We start from the raw sequence: 14,470 nt of genomic DNA, 5'->3' as shown, positions 1-14,470 counted from the left end.
TCACTGCCTACTCTTATTCAAAACTACATGCCTACTCTTTAAATGGGAAAAAACAATTAGTGACTATAAAGCAATGGTCACTAACTATATATATATATATATATATATATATATATATATATATATATATATATATATATATATATATATATATATATATAGATCCGGTAAGAAATTTTTTTTGGTAGGAAGGTAAGAAGTTTTTTTTCTACATATTTTTTTGACGAACAAAATAAATGAATCACTAGATGATTCATTTGTAAGATGATTCACAAAAAAAAATTCCCAAAAAAACATCTTTATGATTCATTTTTAAGTAAATTAAGAAAAAATTCACTTTTCTGATAATTTTAGTGAATAACAACAAATTCATTGTATAAATAAATCATCAAGATGTTTTTTTAAGAATTTTTTCTTGTGAATCATCTTACAATTGAATAATCTAATGATTCATTTTGTTTGTTCGCGAAAAAAATATGTAGAAAAAAACTTCTTACCTTCCTACCAAAAATTTCCTTCTTATTTGATCTTGACTATATATATATATATATATATATATATATATATATATATATATATATATATATATATATATATATTATAATTTTCAATTAATAAAAATTAAAATATTTTTAATTAATATTTTTTATTTTTGAAAATAACTACAGTTTTGTTTTCTTTTTATACATAATTTTGTAAAGACTCGTTACATTATTGACCGATCCTTAACAAACATGTTTACTATAATAATATTTGGAAAAAGTTAGAAAAAATAAAAAGAGAAACACATTAGAAAAAGTCTTAGTTGTATTTATAATTTGACTAAATAAGGAGACTTGACTAATTTTGACTACTGACGACTAATTTTGACCAAATTAATTATACGGATAATTTTTTGTAAACACTATTAATTGGTTTAGTAAGGAGGATAAACAAGGCCGATAAAGAGTATTATGCCCTAAATTGATTCAACACATCTCTTTTGCCCTAAATCGATACACCAACAATCTCCAGTTTGACAGCATCACTTCGGCCCATTGTCCCCGGACCATCGTTGTCGGTCCATCGCCGCAGGTCCATCGTCGCTCCACACCCTCAGATCCCATTGACGCACCTCTATTCTCCACTCGAAGTCAAACTCGAAGTCAAACAGGTACTCCATACTCGCATGTATTTATAATTTGACTAAATAAGGAGACTTGACTAATTTTGACTACTGACGACTAATTTTGACCAAATTAATTATACGGATAATTTTTTGTAAACACTATTAATTGGTTTAGTAAGGAGGATAAACAAGGACGATAAAGAGTATTATGCCCTAAATTGATTCAACACATCTCTTTTGCCCTAAATCGATACACCAACAATCTCCAGTTTGACAACATCACCCCGACCCATTGTCCCCGGACCATCGTCGTCGGTCCATCGCCGCCGGTCCATCGTCGCTCCACACCCTCAGATCCCATTGACACACCTCTATTCTCCACTCGAAGTCAAACTCGAAGTCAAACAGGTACTCCATACTCGCATGATCAGATAAGTTAATCGATTGAGTAACTATAAAATTCGTTTTCTAGGTCGACGTTCCATCTTCGTCGGTCCATCGTCCTCCACACCCTCCCATTGACACACCTCTGTTCTCCATTCGAAGTCAAACTTGAAGTCGAACAGGTACTCCATAATCGCATGATCTGATAAGCCAATCGGTTGAGTGACTATCAACTTCGTTTTCTATGTTTAACTGAGTTTGACAATCACATTGAATCAAGTTGAATCACCTTCTCATATATACACCTGTATTCCATAGTATGATCATCTAGTCTATTAAGATAAGTAACTCTTGAACCTGTAACATAATTTTCCTTTGGATTAGAGAAGAAAGAATGCCATTCATTCAGAATGTATTTTTTAGTATGAGAGTATACTAATTATCGTATTTATTTGGTATCATAGTATTTAAATATTTATGAAATGATATAGAAATACAAAATAAATAAATAATAATATTTTAGATATTGATATGATTAATTATTCATTAAACTTTAAAATGTTTAATGGAATGGACATGCTATAAATCTAGAACCTGTGTTGACCATTAGGTAAGTAACCACAATTATTAGTATATAGAAATGTATAAATACATATTCTCCTTTCTTGTAATAACACTAGCGTCTTATACCCAGAATCTCCTTAATTTATATTTTTGTCACATATGTCATATATACTTTAGCAAAAACATGTGTTTACATATTAATAACCATGAGTTTATAATGCTTCCCAGACCTTGTAATCATTGCCCTCAGCAGCCAAACACCATTGGTGGGGCCCAGATTATTGTGGTTCAAAGTGGCCTGGTCCAATCTTCATTGCTATTTTTTCATCAATAATTGCTGCATAAACATCTCCTTCTGCCTTGCTAATTTCAACCTACATCACAAATACTACAAACTTTCATTCCATTCCACCAGGCATAACAAAACAAAAACAAACAGTTTTTTTATTCATTCCAATGGAATCAACCATTCCATTCCAGTCATCCCAAACAACACCTACATCTAATCTAACAAGAAACAAATATTATGATACTAACCATGCTACGACAATGAATTTTGTTGGGATTCCTGATAGAGATGAGTGTAGATATTTGGGAGTTGTAGTGAGAGAAAATATGATCATAGAAAACTAATGGTGTTCCAGGATGAGTCAAGATGTATGCATACCCTTGCATCTCCTTTCCACCTGGAAATCTCCAATGACCGTTTTACACAAAATATTTTTTATTTATTATTTTTTTTACAAAACATCATTAATTATTATTAAAAAAAAGTTATGAAGGGTATTTTGTGAACAAAGTGTTCTAGGTTATATCAAGAAGGGTGTGCGAAAGCCAAAAACTAATTAAATCTGTAAAACCGTTGGTCAGTGTACACAACTGGATTAAGCAAGCACATGCATGTTTTTCTGTTTGTCTACACTTGGGCTTATTTCATGATATCAATTCAAAAATTAAGATCAACTTTCAAGTAATTGCAATTCTTGGATCTTATCTTATAAGTTAACAGATCTATATCTTTCCTAATTCTATGAATCCAATGATGATGATGATGATAGTTCAACCTTTATGTTGTTTTTCAAGTTCAGAGTAAAAGTTCACCTTTTTGCTGTTTTTCAAGTACAGAATAAATGTTCAGCCTTTGTGTTGTTTTCAAGATTAGAATAACGACAATGTACTTCCCTTTTCTTATTAATGCAATTTATCTACAATACTAGGCGAATCCCCGCGCGTTGGCGAGAATAGAATTATATAGTTAAAATAATAACTTTTACCAAATTATTTTTTAATATTTCTACTTTGAAACAAAATGTTAGTAGTAAAGCAAACATATAGTTAACATATTAGTTTTTATTAAACATTATAGTTTAATTTTTAAGTCATTGTGATATATACAATTATTTGATAATTTTATAAACCGTTTAAAATTGTGTAAATTATATATCAAATGAATGCTAATATAACAGGTAACGAAACGTATGAACAAAAATATGAACTGCAACTTTTAGTAACATAAAAATAAAAAAACATCTATTATAACATTTGTATTAAAAAAGATATATATATAACGAATAATAAAAAATATGAAAAATAAACACTATAACTTTTAATAACATAAAAACACTAAAACATATATTATAACATTTATATTAACTCTTCATATTTAAATCACAAATCTCTTCAAATACATTAATGTTTTTAATGAGCAAAACTTTACAACCTTATAAAAGAAAGGAAAATAAAAAGTTATTAGTGATTACTAACTAATAATCATAAGTTAAAAACTCTTGAGTTGTAACTAATAAATATACATAAATTAGAAAACTCTTGAGTTGTAGTGTGAGTTTCAAATGAATGCGGTACTCTGAAATGTATATTTATTATTATTATTATTATTATTATTATTATTATTATTATTATTATTATTATTATTATATTCGTCTAAATAATTGGTTTTGATGCATCAATTTAATCCCTTCAATTATTAAACATAAAGATATTTAATTATAAATTTATAACATACATAGGTGGATATACATGTTAAACAAATCACATATAATATATATATTTTCATAAATGTCATATGTAATTATTGTCGTAATAATATGGATAAATTACTTTCATATGAAGAACATATTATGATAAGTCTGTTATAATTACATATCAAATGTTCAAAATTATGTTATCTTTTAAATATTGTCTTTTAAATATGTTGTGTAGGATAACCCAACAAAAAAATAATAGAAAATAAACATAATCAAAATAGAAAAACTACAATCAAATAAATAAGAGCATTGGGTGGTTGAATATATAAATAAAGATGTTACATAAACATACATTTAAATCAAAAGAAAAAACTAACATTCGTCAACTTTGCTCAAACAAAAAACCTATATCCATTTTATGAATCTTCTTTTTTCATTTAACACCATTCTACCATAGAAACATTCTTCATTAACCTGCAGCCAAAATATTTTTCTTGAAAAAGAAGAATCATAAAGATATTCCAAGCAAAACATTGATGTTTGAAGAGTCACATTCAAGATTGAGTAAGACACACAAATCAAATATAAAGATTAAATGAGAAACTGAATATAAAGAAAGAATAGAAAAACTTCATTTGTTTTGGTTGAAAGAAAAAATCATATTACAATTACCATCGATGCGACATAACTCATTTCTTCAAATCATCATATTTGGATCGTGAATGCTTCAACTATATGAAAACTTTTGAATCACAATATCTTCAAATCCTTCTTACATTTAAGATTTTATATAACACAAAAGACACAAAAGATTGACCTTTTTATAGTAAACTTTTCACTAAATGATAATTAAACATAATATAAGTTATAAAACTTTTGAGCGTTAAATCATAATTAAGAAAACTTTTGAGTTGCATTTGTTAAAAAAGGGGGTTTCAAATGAATGTGGTTTGAGGAAGTTAAAAAAGGGGGTTTCAAATGCATGAGATTCAAGAAAAAATGCTAGCTTTATAAGTATTTATGATGTATGATAAGTATGTATTTATTTGATCTTTAGTTTGATTTCATTTCTTTATCTTCTTTCTTCATACCTTGATGATGTATGATTAAACATATTTATTCACTAGTTTATTTATGTATTTGTTCTTGTAGCATCTTCAGAGTTGCATCAGTCGAAAGAAGATTGTCTCTGGTGAAAAGGTAACCTTTTATTTTTGTGATAAAAAGATAATAATAAGTATGTATTGATTTGAACTTTAGATTGATTTCATTTTTTTATCTCAATGATGACTACATATTTCTATCTAATATCTTATCGTTAGAACTAATCAGTAGCTTGTTACATATACATGCAGTTCTCATTGTGCCTTGAAGATCTTGTTCTTATAGCTCTTGGGGAGGTACATTAAGGCATTGGGTAAGCTATCCCTAAATTAACTCTAAAAACTATCCCTAACCTTACTCTAGAAATTACAGTTTTATGACTTCAAAAAAAGTCTTCTTGCATTTTTCATTCCTATTTACTGTTTCTCAACCTTTTTTGGCCATGAATTGTCCATGTAAGTAACCATTTTGTTAGTTTTATGAAAATGACAATTTAGACCTCATATTTATATTTTAATAAAAAATTATCCTGCCAGCCCTATCCGATTTCTGAATAAAAAACTACAAACATTAAACAATCTCAATCTTATTCTTACCTGTAAATGTTCAAGAACAATAACCTGAAGATACTTTCCAGGCCCACAAACCAACTTCATTATCCGCTTAAGACCCTGATAATAATAACCTTTCATCAATGAAATCTTTATCCCAAATTTTGGTTTTGTAAAGGCCTTAGAAATTGGTGAACAGCTGGACTGGTGCGGGCCCCACCTAAAAGGCTAAGAAACTCCTCTTGTGGAATTGAGTCCATTCCTGTGTTTGATAAGCAAGAAAAAGTCAACAATAATCAGAATGGAATTGTCAATTGTGATTGATTTTAGGGTCGTTAGTAGTTACCATGGTCATGAATGAGACTAGAGAGGGAATCAAATTTGTCATGAAATGTGTGCATGCCATCAGACCATTGCTTAGACATGACAAACAATGAGGCTCTAATGACTTATGTTAAATCCTCAATGTTTGAAGCTTGTTTAACAACCTGATGAAGCTCATTTCTCCTACAACAATTAAGAATCAATGTCATATAAATACTCTCTGGTTTATAAATCACTAAGATGCTTCTTAGTATATGTGTTTTTTGTAGTATAATGATAAGTAGACCGGTAAATTTGAAAGTAACCTTTTAAAGAATATTGAGGTATCGAGTGTTAAGCAATGGAAACCATGCAAATCATGCCTTGGAAATTGAAGCTCCCCAGAACATAGTACTGTCAAATGACAAAGATCTTTAGACAATGTCACCTGTCAACAAGACCAATTTTGTAGTACTGTCAAATGAAAAAGCAACTCTTTCATGATTTTAATCAAATTAAATTAAATGTAATTCTTCAAAAATAAATAAAAAGCAAAGTGGAGGTCCTAAATCGATTGATCTAAAGGAGGTTGGGTCTCAGTTTGAGTTAAAATTGTATCAGATAACAATTTTAACGAACGGAAATGACCGGTAACTCTTAACGGTAAAATGGTAATTATATTCATACATTCATATTCTCCTATCCAGTTAGGTCGAAAATAGCTCCGGAAGACCATTTGTATATGTTCGAACACGAACAAGACAAGTTGTGCCGCCTACTGGCAACATACTCAGTCAAAATAGGTAACAAATTTACCCAACTTCTCTCATATAACTTTCAATGTAAGATAGAAAATTAAATTAAATGTAACTCTTAAGGGTAAAATGGTAATTTTATTCATACATTCCATGTAAAATATTGTTATGGATAAATGCGGACCTCCCACTAGTTGGATTACCATTATGTTATGAGAAGCCTGATTATTTTCCACAAAATGATGATTTTAGTAAAAAAAACTTGTTTATTTAACCATGTTTTAATCTCCTATTAAATTTAGTTCTAGTAAAACATTAAAACACTGATAAAGTTTAGTTTCTTTATCATGCAAGAAATAGCAATGCACTTTTTTTACTTTATTTATTATAGCATCATACTCTCATTTCTTCTAATAAAAGTTTGCTTTGTATTTGGTTAACATTGGTATTATTGGGTATATATTTTTAATGAATCAAACTACGATGCCTTAATAAGAAACAACTGAAAGTACAATGTTGTAATAGAAAAAAAAGTAGGATGTTATATACTTATAGGCTATAGCACACAAATATAATCAACCATAAGATTTACAATTGTTCATTCTTTTACATGAATGAACTGTCTTTTTAAGCATTGTGTTTTTTATTTTTCAAAATTTACAGAAATGGTCCCTATGTTTTACTTTGTAGAATTATAGGAATGGTTCCTGTGTAATAGTGTGGACAAATGACAGAAATGGTCCCAGTTTTTTTGGTTTGCAAATATGACAGAAACAACCCTTACGCTTTTTTATTTTTCAAAATTCACAAAATTTGTCCTTGTGTATTAATTATAAAAGTGGTCCATGTAACGTCCATAAAATTCATAAAAATTTAAAACATTTGCAAACTCCAAAAAGAATTACTTATTACAAAATGTTTTGAAAATAGTTTCATATCAGAGAAACCCAGAAATCAAATCATAAAATGTGAGGAGGTGCACGATCAAGCATTCGCCTTCCCGCGATCATCCGAAGTACCTGAAACAAAATTCAAAACTGTAAGCCCGGAGCTTAGTGAGTTCCCCCAAAATACCAACGCCATACCAACCAAAACAATATAATAACAAACGACATGCATATAGAGTCTTTAGTATGACTGGACCGCCCTCACCGGGCCTTCAGTCTGTCTGGACCGTTGTTCAGGCCTTCGGCCTGACTGCTACGCCCCATAGGGCCTTCAGTCAATCCGGGACGCACTGGGTCTGTTGGCCTAGAGCACAAAGAAGGACCGACTTAAGCCACTCGCAAATACACAATCAATACATACACATCAAACACTAGCTAGCACGAACAGACAGTCATACAGATCTAACGTATTACTAATCATAGCATCATCCTATATACCAGGATACAGATCTAACAGATCACTACACATAACATCATCCTATATACTAGGATAAAGATCTAACATATCACTAAGCATATCATCATGCGATAACCAGGATAACAATCCAAAAAGGGCCGACATTGGTGCCTTCGACCCTGTTAGTATAGTGAGGAAAACTCACCTCACAAGTAATGCTGAACCGATAAAATCGAATCCCAACTCACAGCTCCAAACTCAACTGCCTGTAACCACCATATGACTAATTCTATTAAAATCCCAAATTACCAAAATACCCTCAATAATCCAATTTGGTCAACCATGGTCAAAGCCAAAGTCAATAGTCAAGGTCAACAATCCATGTTGACCCAACTCGTCGAGTGCATCTACTGACTCATCGAGTTCCTTCATGTCTCGCAAGATCGTAAAAAGCTCGAGACAACTCGCTGAGTTACCAGAGAAACTCGTCAAGTTCTTCAGTATTCAGAAAACCGGGAAACTCAACCAACTCATCAAGTTATCTCATCAACTCACCGAGTTCACTCATTATCCAAAAAGCAGGAAACCCTACCCAAGTCATCGAGTTGGCTAAGCAACTCATCGAGTTTTCCTGTCTTAATGTATTCAAACATTTCCCGTTGAAACCACGACCCCAAACTACAGATCTAGCCCCTTAGGACCGAGATACCCCGTAAAGTTGCTAACTTTACGTGCATGCAAGGAATCAAAGGGATTAAAACACTCATATGAAGCTTATTATGGGTTTTAGAGCATGAAGGAGGGCCAAGACTTAATAAAGTTGACAACTTTAAGTACAAGGAGGCCCTAAGATGCTCAGATATAAAGTCCTAGCTTCAAAGCATGCTCAAGACCCAGAATGACTCAAGAATAAGCTAGAAATGACCATAAACTCTCTAATGGAGAGATCTACCAAAAGATTGATCAAGATGGCGGCTTTTTACCTCCAAATGGTTGCAAAAACAGTGAAGCTCCCGGATCTAAGGCCTTCAACGCAATCCAACCTCTTCAAGCTTCTAGTTTCCTCCAAAAGAACACAAGATTTACTCTCCAAGCCTCACTCACACTCAAGAAAGTAATAAAGCACAACTAGGGTTTCTCTCTGGACAATAAGGTGGTAAGGGAGGCCGGTGAGGGGACTTAAGGTCCTGTAAATAGGGTGCAAACCCTAAAAATTAATGTTTTCAGGCACAGCCTCAACTCGTTGAATTGGGATCCTCCAAGTTGTCGACTACGTTCCATAATCCACGTGGCCTTATTAGTTTCTACACGACGAGTTGGGGCCTCCAACTCGTCGAGTAGGTCTTATGTGATGTACAAATATTCATAAAATTTCATACCTGGGAGTCGGGATGTTATGATTATCCCCCACTTGCACTAGACTTCGTCCTCGAAGTCTGCTGCGGTGAACAACTCCAGATAATGCTCCCGCATCTCGGCCTCCGGCTCCCAAGTCCACTCGAATCCCCTCCGATGCTCCCATTGTACATTTACTAAAGGTATCTCCTTGTTATGTAGGCTCTTCACCTTCTTCTCCAGAATGGCCACTGGCCTCTCCACGTAATTCAGGCGCTCATCGACTTGAATATCATCCAATGACACCACTACATCCTTATACAATATGCATTTTCGCAATTGCAAGACGTGAAAAGTGTTGTGAATCTGACTGAGCTCCTCCGGAAGATCCAGTCTATACACCAACTTGCCAACCCTGACAATAATCCAAAAGGGTCCAATGTATTGGGGACCCAATTTCCCCCTCTTCCTGAAGCGAATCACACCATTCTAGGGTGAGACCTTTAGTAGTAGCATGTCACCAATCTGAAACTCCAACTCAGATCGGCGTCGGTCCGCGTAATTCTTCTGCCGACTCTGAGTAGTCTGCAACCGCTGCCTGATCTACTGAATCATCTCGGTAGTCTACAGAACCACCTCGGTCCGACCCATCACCCTGTGACCAACCTTACCCCAACAGACTGGGGTACGACATCTCTGTCCATACAACAACTCAAAAGACGGAGCATCATTGCTGGAATGAAAGTTTTTGTTGTAGGAGAACTCTGCAAGAGGTAGGTAGGAGTCCCAGCTGATGGGTTTTGAGCATTCTAACACTCCTATGGTGTACATGCAACCCTAGAAACCTTGGATCTATGTTTGACTAAGATACATGCAAATAATTATTTTTCCAAGGTTCTTATCCTATCTAGCATGGCATGGGGAACTTGAATCAAATAAAGCTAGTAGAATTACTTACCTTGTAGTTGTAGTTGATTGCTTGGAGTTTTAGAGCCTAGCACCAACAGTGTGGATGCCTCAAATGAAAATCACAAATCACCACAAACTTGGAATTTTGAGAGAATAGTAATCACCTTTCTTGAAATCGGCCCTCTTACTTTACTCACCACAACTCGTGTGATTTCAAGAACCAAAGCCTCCTTTATATAGTGTGGTGGATTAGGGTTACATCCATGTAAACCCTAATACCCATGTCTTTTCATTTCCATGAGATCCATGGGTTAAAGCTCCATGGAGTATCCATGGACTTTCCATGCAAGCCTAGCCCATTCCAAATAAGCATTAGCCCACACTATATAAATACAAGAGCCCATATTTAATTAGTCATACTTTTGATCTCTAAATTAATCCTAGATTAATTATAGATCAATACTAATTAAATAATATGTTTTTATATTAATATATTAGAACTTATAATATATTAATAAATCATAACTTATACTATTCTCAAAAGATTATCCATAAATTGTTCGGGTGAAGTGCAACCCAAATGGACCATGCCGGGTCGGGTCAAGTACATACCAAATATAGTTATGGACTTAGACACTATATCCAACAGTCTCCCACTTGGATAAGTCTAATAACTATAGTTGCAAGTATGACTTCAGGAACCGATCAGCAGTCGTAGCTCTTTAAACTCTGTTGAACTATGAAGCGCCATTTTAGATAAGTGATCATACAATCCTCTATTCTAGATATCAGACGGACAAATACATGGAACAAGGTCTTACTTATTGTCCAGCATTTGTTTCCCGATTTCCGATTTGTTTGACATAGAACATAACTGAACACATCAATTTAGTTTTGACCGGGCCCGGTACATAGGTCAAAACAAAATCATCGAGGGGCCAAGATATCGCTTCTAATCCAAGAAGGAAAAGATAAACTTCGACTCATATGTTTGATCTACTACTTGTTGAATTACACACAAAAGCACGGTTTATAACATCGAGTTACCAATGCGTTTTCGTGCAATCAATGCATAACCAACTCATAGGCAACAAATCATATCTCTAGGTTTGAAGACTTATATGATATTACCGTCTCACGATCACTCGAGATAAATTCCATGAAGTGATACAAGTGAGCGTGGGTTGAATCCAATACTCAGAACTTATGAGCACTCATGAGTGATGTAGCCCCGCTTTGTCTAACATCTTAGACCTCTACAAGCCAACCCATGACAGTCTTGATTCATATCTACTTCCAACATATGACCGACTGTGGAGAGTTTGAATAATATGATATAAACCATAACATAATTATTCTGGAAGTCAAAACATGCAAAAAGAAATAATAGTAAACGATTGACAAGAGATAGCAACACTTTACTCATAAATAACAGCTTTTATTTATCATCAAATGTCAATTACATTTTACAAATTTCAAGATTATCTAACTACTAAAACTAATATCATCCTTCAGCCCTATGCTCCGAGCATGCTGGAGATGCTTAGCCCGAGTCAGTCCCTTCGTGAGGGGATCTGCTGGGTTCTCATCCGATTATACCCTCTTTGCCATGAGGATTCCTTCTTCTATTCGATGTCTGATGAAGTGATATTTTCTGTCAATGTGTCTGGATCTCCCATGATCTCTTGGTTCCTTGGCTAAGGCAACCACACTATTGCTGTCACAGAAAATCTCCATTGGCTCCTTTATAGCTGGTACAACTCCAAGGTCTCCGATGAAGTTCTTTAGCCATATAGCCTCCTTTGCTGCCTCGCTTGCTGCTATATACTCTGATTCACAAGTGGAATCAGCCACTGTCTCCTGCTTGGAACTTTTCCAAGTAATTGCCCCTCCGTTTAGAGTAAAGACCCAGCCCGACTGAGAGCGGAAATTATCCCTGTCAGTCTGAAAGCTAGCATCACTGTACCCTACAACTCTCAAGTCCTCACTTCCACCGAGGGTAAGGACCCAGTCCTTAGTCCTCCGTAGGTACTTGAGGATATTCTTTACCGCAGTCCAGTGTGCCTTGCCAGGGTTCCCCTGATACCTGCTAACCATGCTCAAAGCAAAGGCTACATCAAGTCGAGTACACGTCATAGCATACATGATCGATCCTACAGCTGAAGCATAAGGTATTCGACTCATTTCTGCTATCTCAGCCTCAGTACTAGGGCTTTGTGTCTTACTCAATCTGGCGTTACTCTGGATGGGTAACTCTCCTTTCTTGGAGTTATGCATGTTGAACCTTTTCAACACTTTGTCCACATATGTGCTTTGACTAAGTCCAATTTGTCTTTTACTCCTGTTTCTCAAAATCCTTATCCCTAGGATATAGGCAGCTTCTCCAAGGTCCTTCATAGCGAAACACTTCCCAAGCCAGGACTTTACTTCCTGCAGGGTTGGGATGTCATTTCCTATGAGTAGTATGTCATCCACATACAGTACCAAAAAGCTGACTATACTCCCACTAGCCTTGATATAGACACAAGATTCATCTTCACTCCTTGAAAAGCCAAATTCTTTGACTTTCTCATCAAAGCAAAGATTCCATCTGCGAGGTGCCTGTTTTAATTCATAAATGGATTTCTCGAGCTTACACACTCTACTGGGGTACTCTGTACTGACAAAACCCTCTGGCTGAACCATGTAAACATCTTCAGCCAACTTTCCATTAAGGAAAGCGGTTTTGACATCCATTTGCCATATTTCATAATCATGAAATGCAGCAATGGCTAACAGAACCCTAATAGACTTAATCTTGGCCACTGGTGAAAAGGTCTCATCATAATCAACTCCCGGAGTTTAAGAATAACCCTTTGCAACCAGTCGTGCCTTATAAGTGTGTACATTACCATCCATGTCGATCTTCTTCTTGAAGATCCATTTGCACCCAACTATCTTACGATCAGGTACATTGTCAACCAAGTTCCAAACTTGATTGTCATACATGGACTGTATCTCGCTATCCATAGCCTCTTTCCATTTAGCAGCCTCAGGGCCTGCCATGGCTTCCGTGTAGCTGTTAGGCTCATCCAGATTTACCAGTGTGTTATCACTGATAAGTGTCTCACCTTCTGCAGTAATATGAAAACCATAATAATGCTCAGGTGCATTCCTAACTCTGGTGGAACGCCTCAGAGGTATAGATTCTTCAGTCAGCTCAACAGGAGTTTCCTCCTCAGGTTGAGGGCTAGGGTTTGAGGTTCCTTCACCACTTGACTCTTGAATTTCCTCAAGGTCAATTTGCCTCCCACTATCTCCTTGGCTCATGAATTCTCTCTCTCGAAAGAATCCTCTTCTTGCTACAAAGACCACATTATCACTAGGTCTGTAGAAAATGTAGCCCAAGGATTTCTGTGGATAGCCGATGAAAATACACCTTTCGCTTCGGGGTTTGAGCTTATCGTGAGTCTCGCGTCTCACGAAAGCCTCGCAACCCCAAATCTTGATGTGGTCTAGATTGGGAACTTTTCCCGTCCACATCTCGTGAGGTGTTTTGGCAACCTTCTTTGTAGGGACTAGATTAAGGATATGGGCGGCAGTTTCTAAGGCATACCCCCAAAATGAGATTGGTAGCAAAGCTCGACTCATCATGGAACGAACCATGTCCAACAAGGTCCGATTGCGCCTCTCAGCTACACCATTCAACTGTGGTGTCCTAGGAGGTATCAATTGTGAGACAATCCCACATTCCTTAAGATAGTCAAGGAACTCAGTACTAAGATACTCACCACCACGATCGGATCGAAGCATCTTAATGTTCTTGCCCAACTGATTCTCCACTTCTTGCTTAAACTCTTTGAATTTCTCAAAGGTTTCTGACTTATGCTTGATTAAGTAGACATATCCATATCTACTAAAATCATCAGTAAAAGTCACATAGAAACGATTAGCATCTCTTGTGGCAGTTCTGAAGGGTCCACACACATCCGTGTGTATGAGGTCCAACAAACCTTCACCCCTAGCACAAGTGCCAGTAAAAGGTGACTTTGTCATTTTACCAAGCAAACAAGATTCACAACTATCATCTGACTTTAGGTCAAATGACTCCAAGACTCCATCCTTTTGGAGTTGGCCTATGCGTTTCTT

This window comes from Lactuca virosa, chromosome 3 (assembly GCF_052849685.1).
Source record: "Lactuca virosa cultivar CGN04683 chromosome 3, Lactuca_virosa_CGN04683_v6, whole genome shotgun sequence".
Lineage (NCBI taxonomy): Eukaryota > Viridiplantae > Streptophyta > Magnoliopsida > Asterales > Asteraceae > Lactuca > Lactuca virosa.
This window is presented reverse-complemented; position numbering follows the sequence as displayed.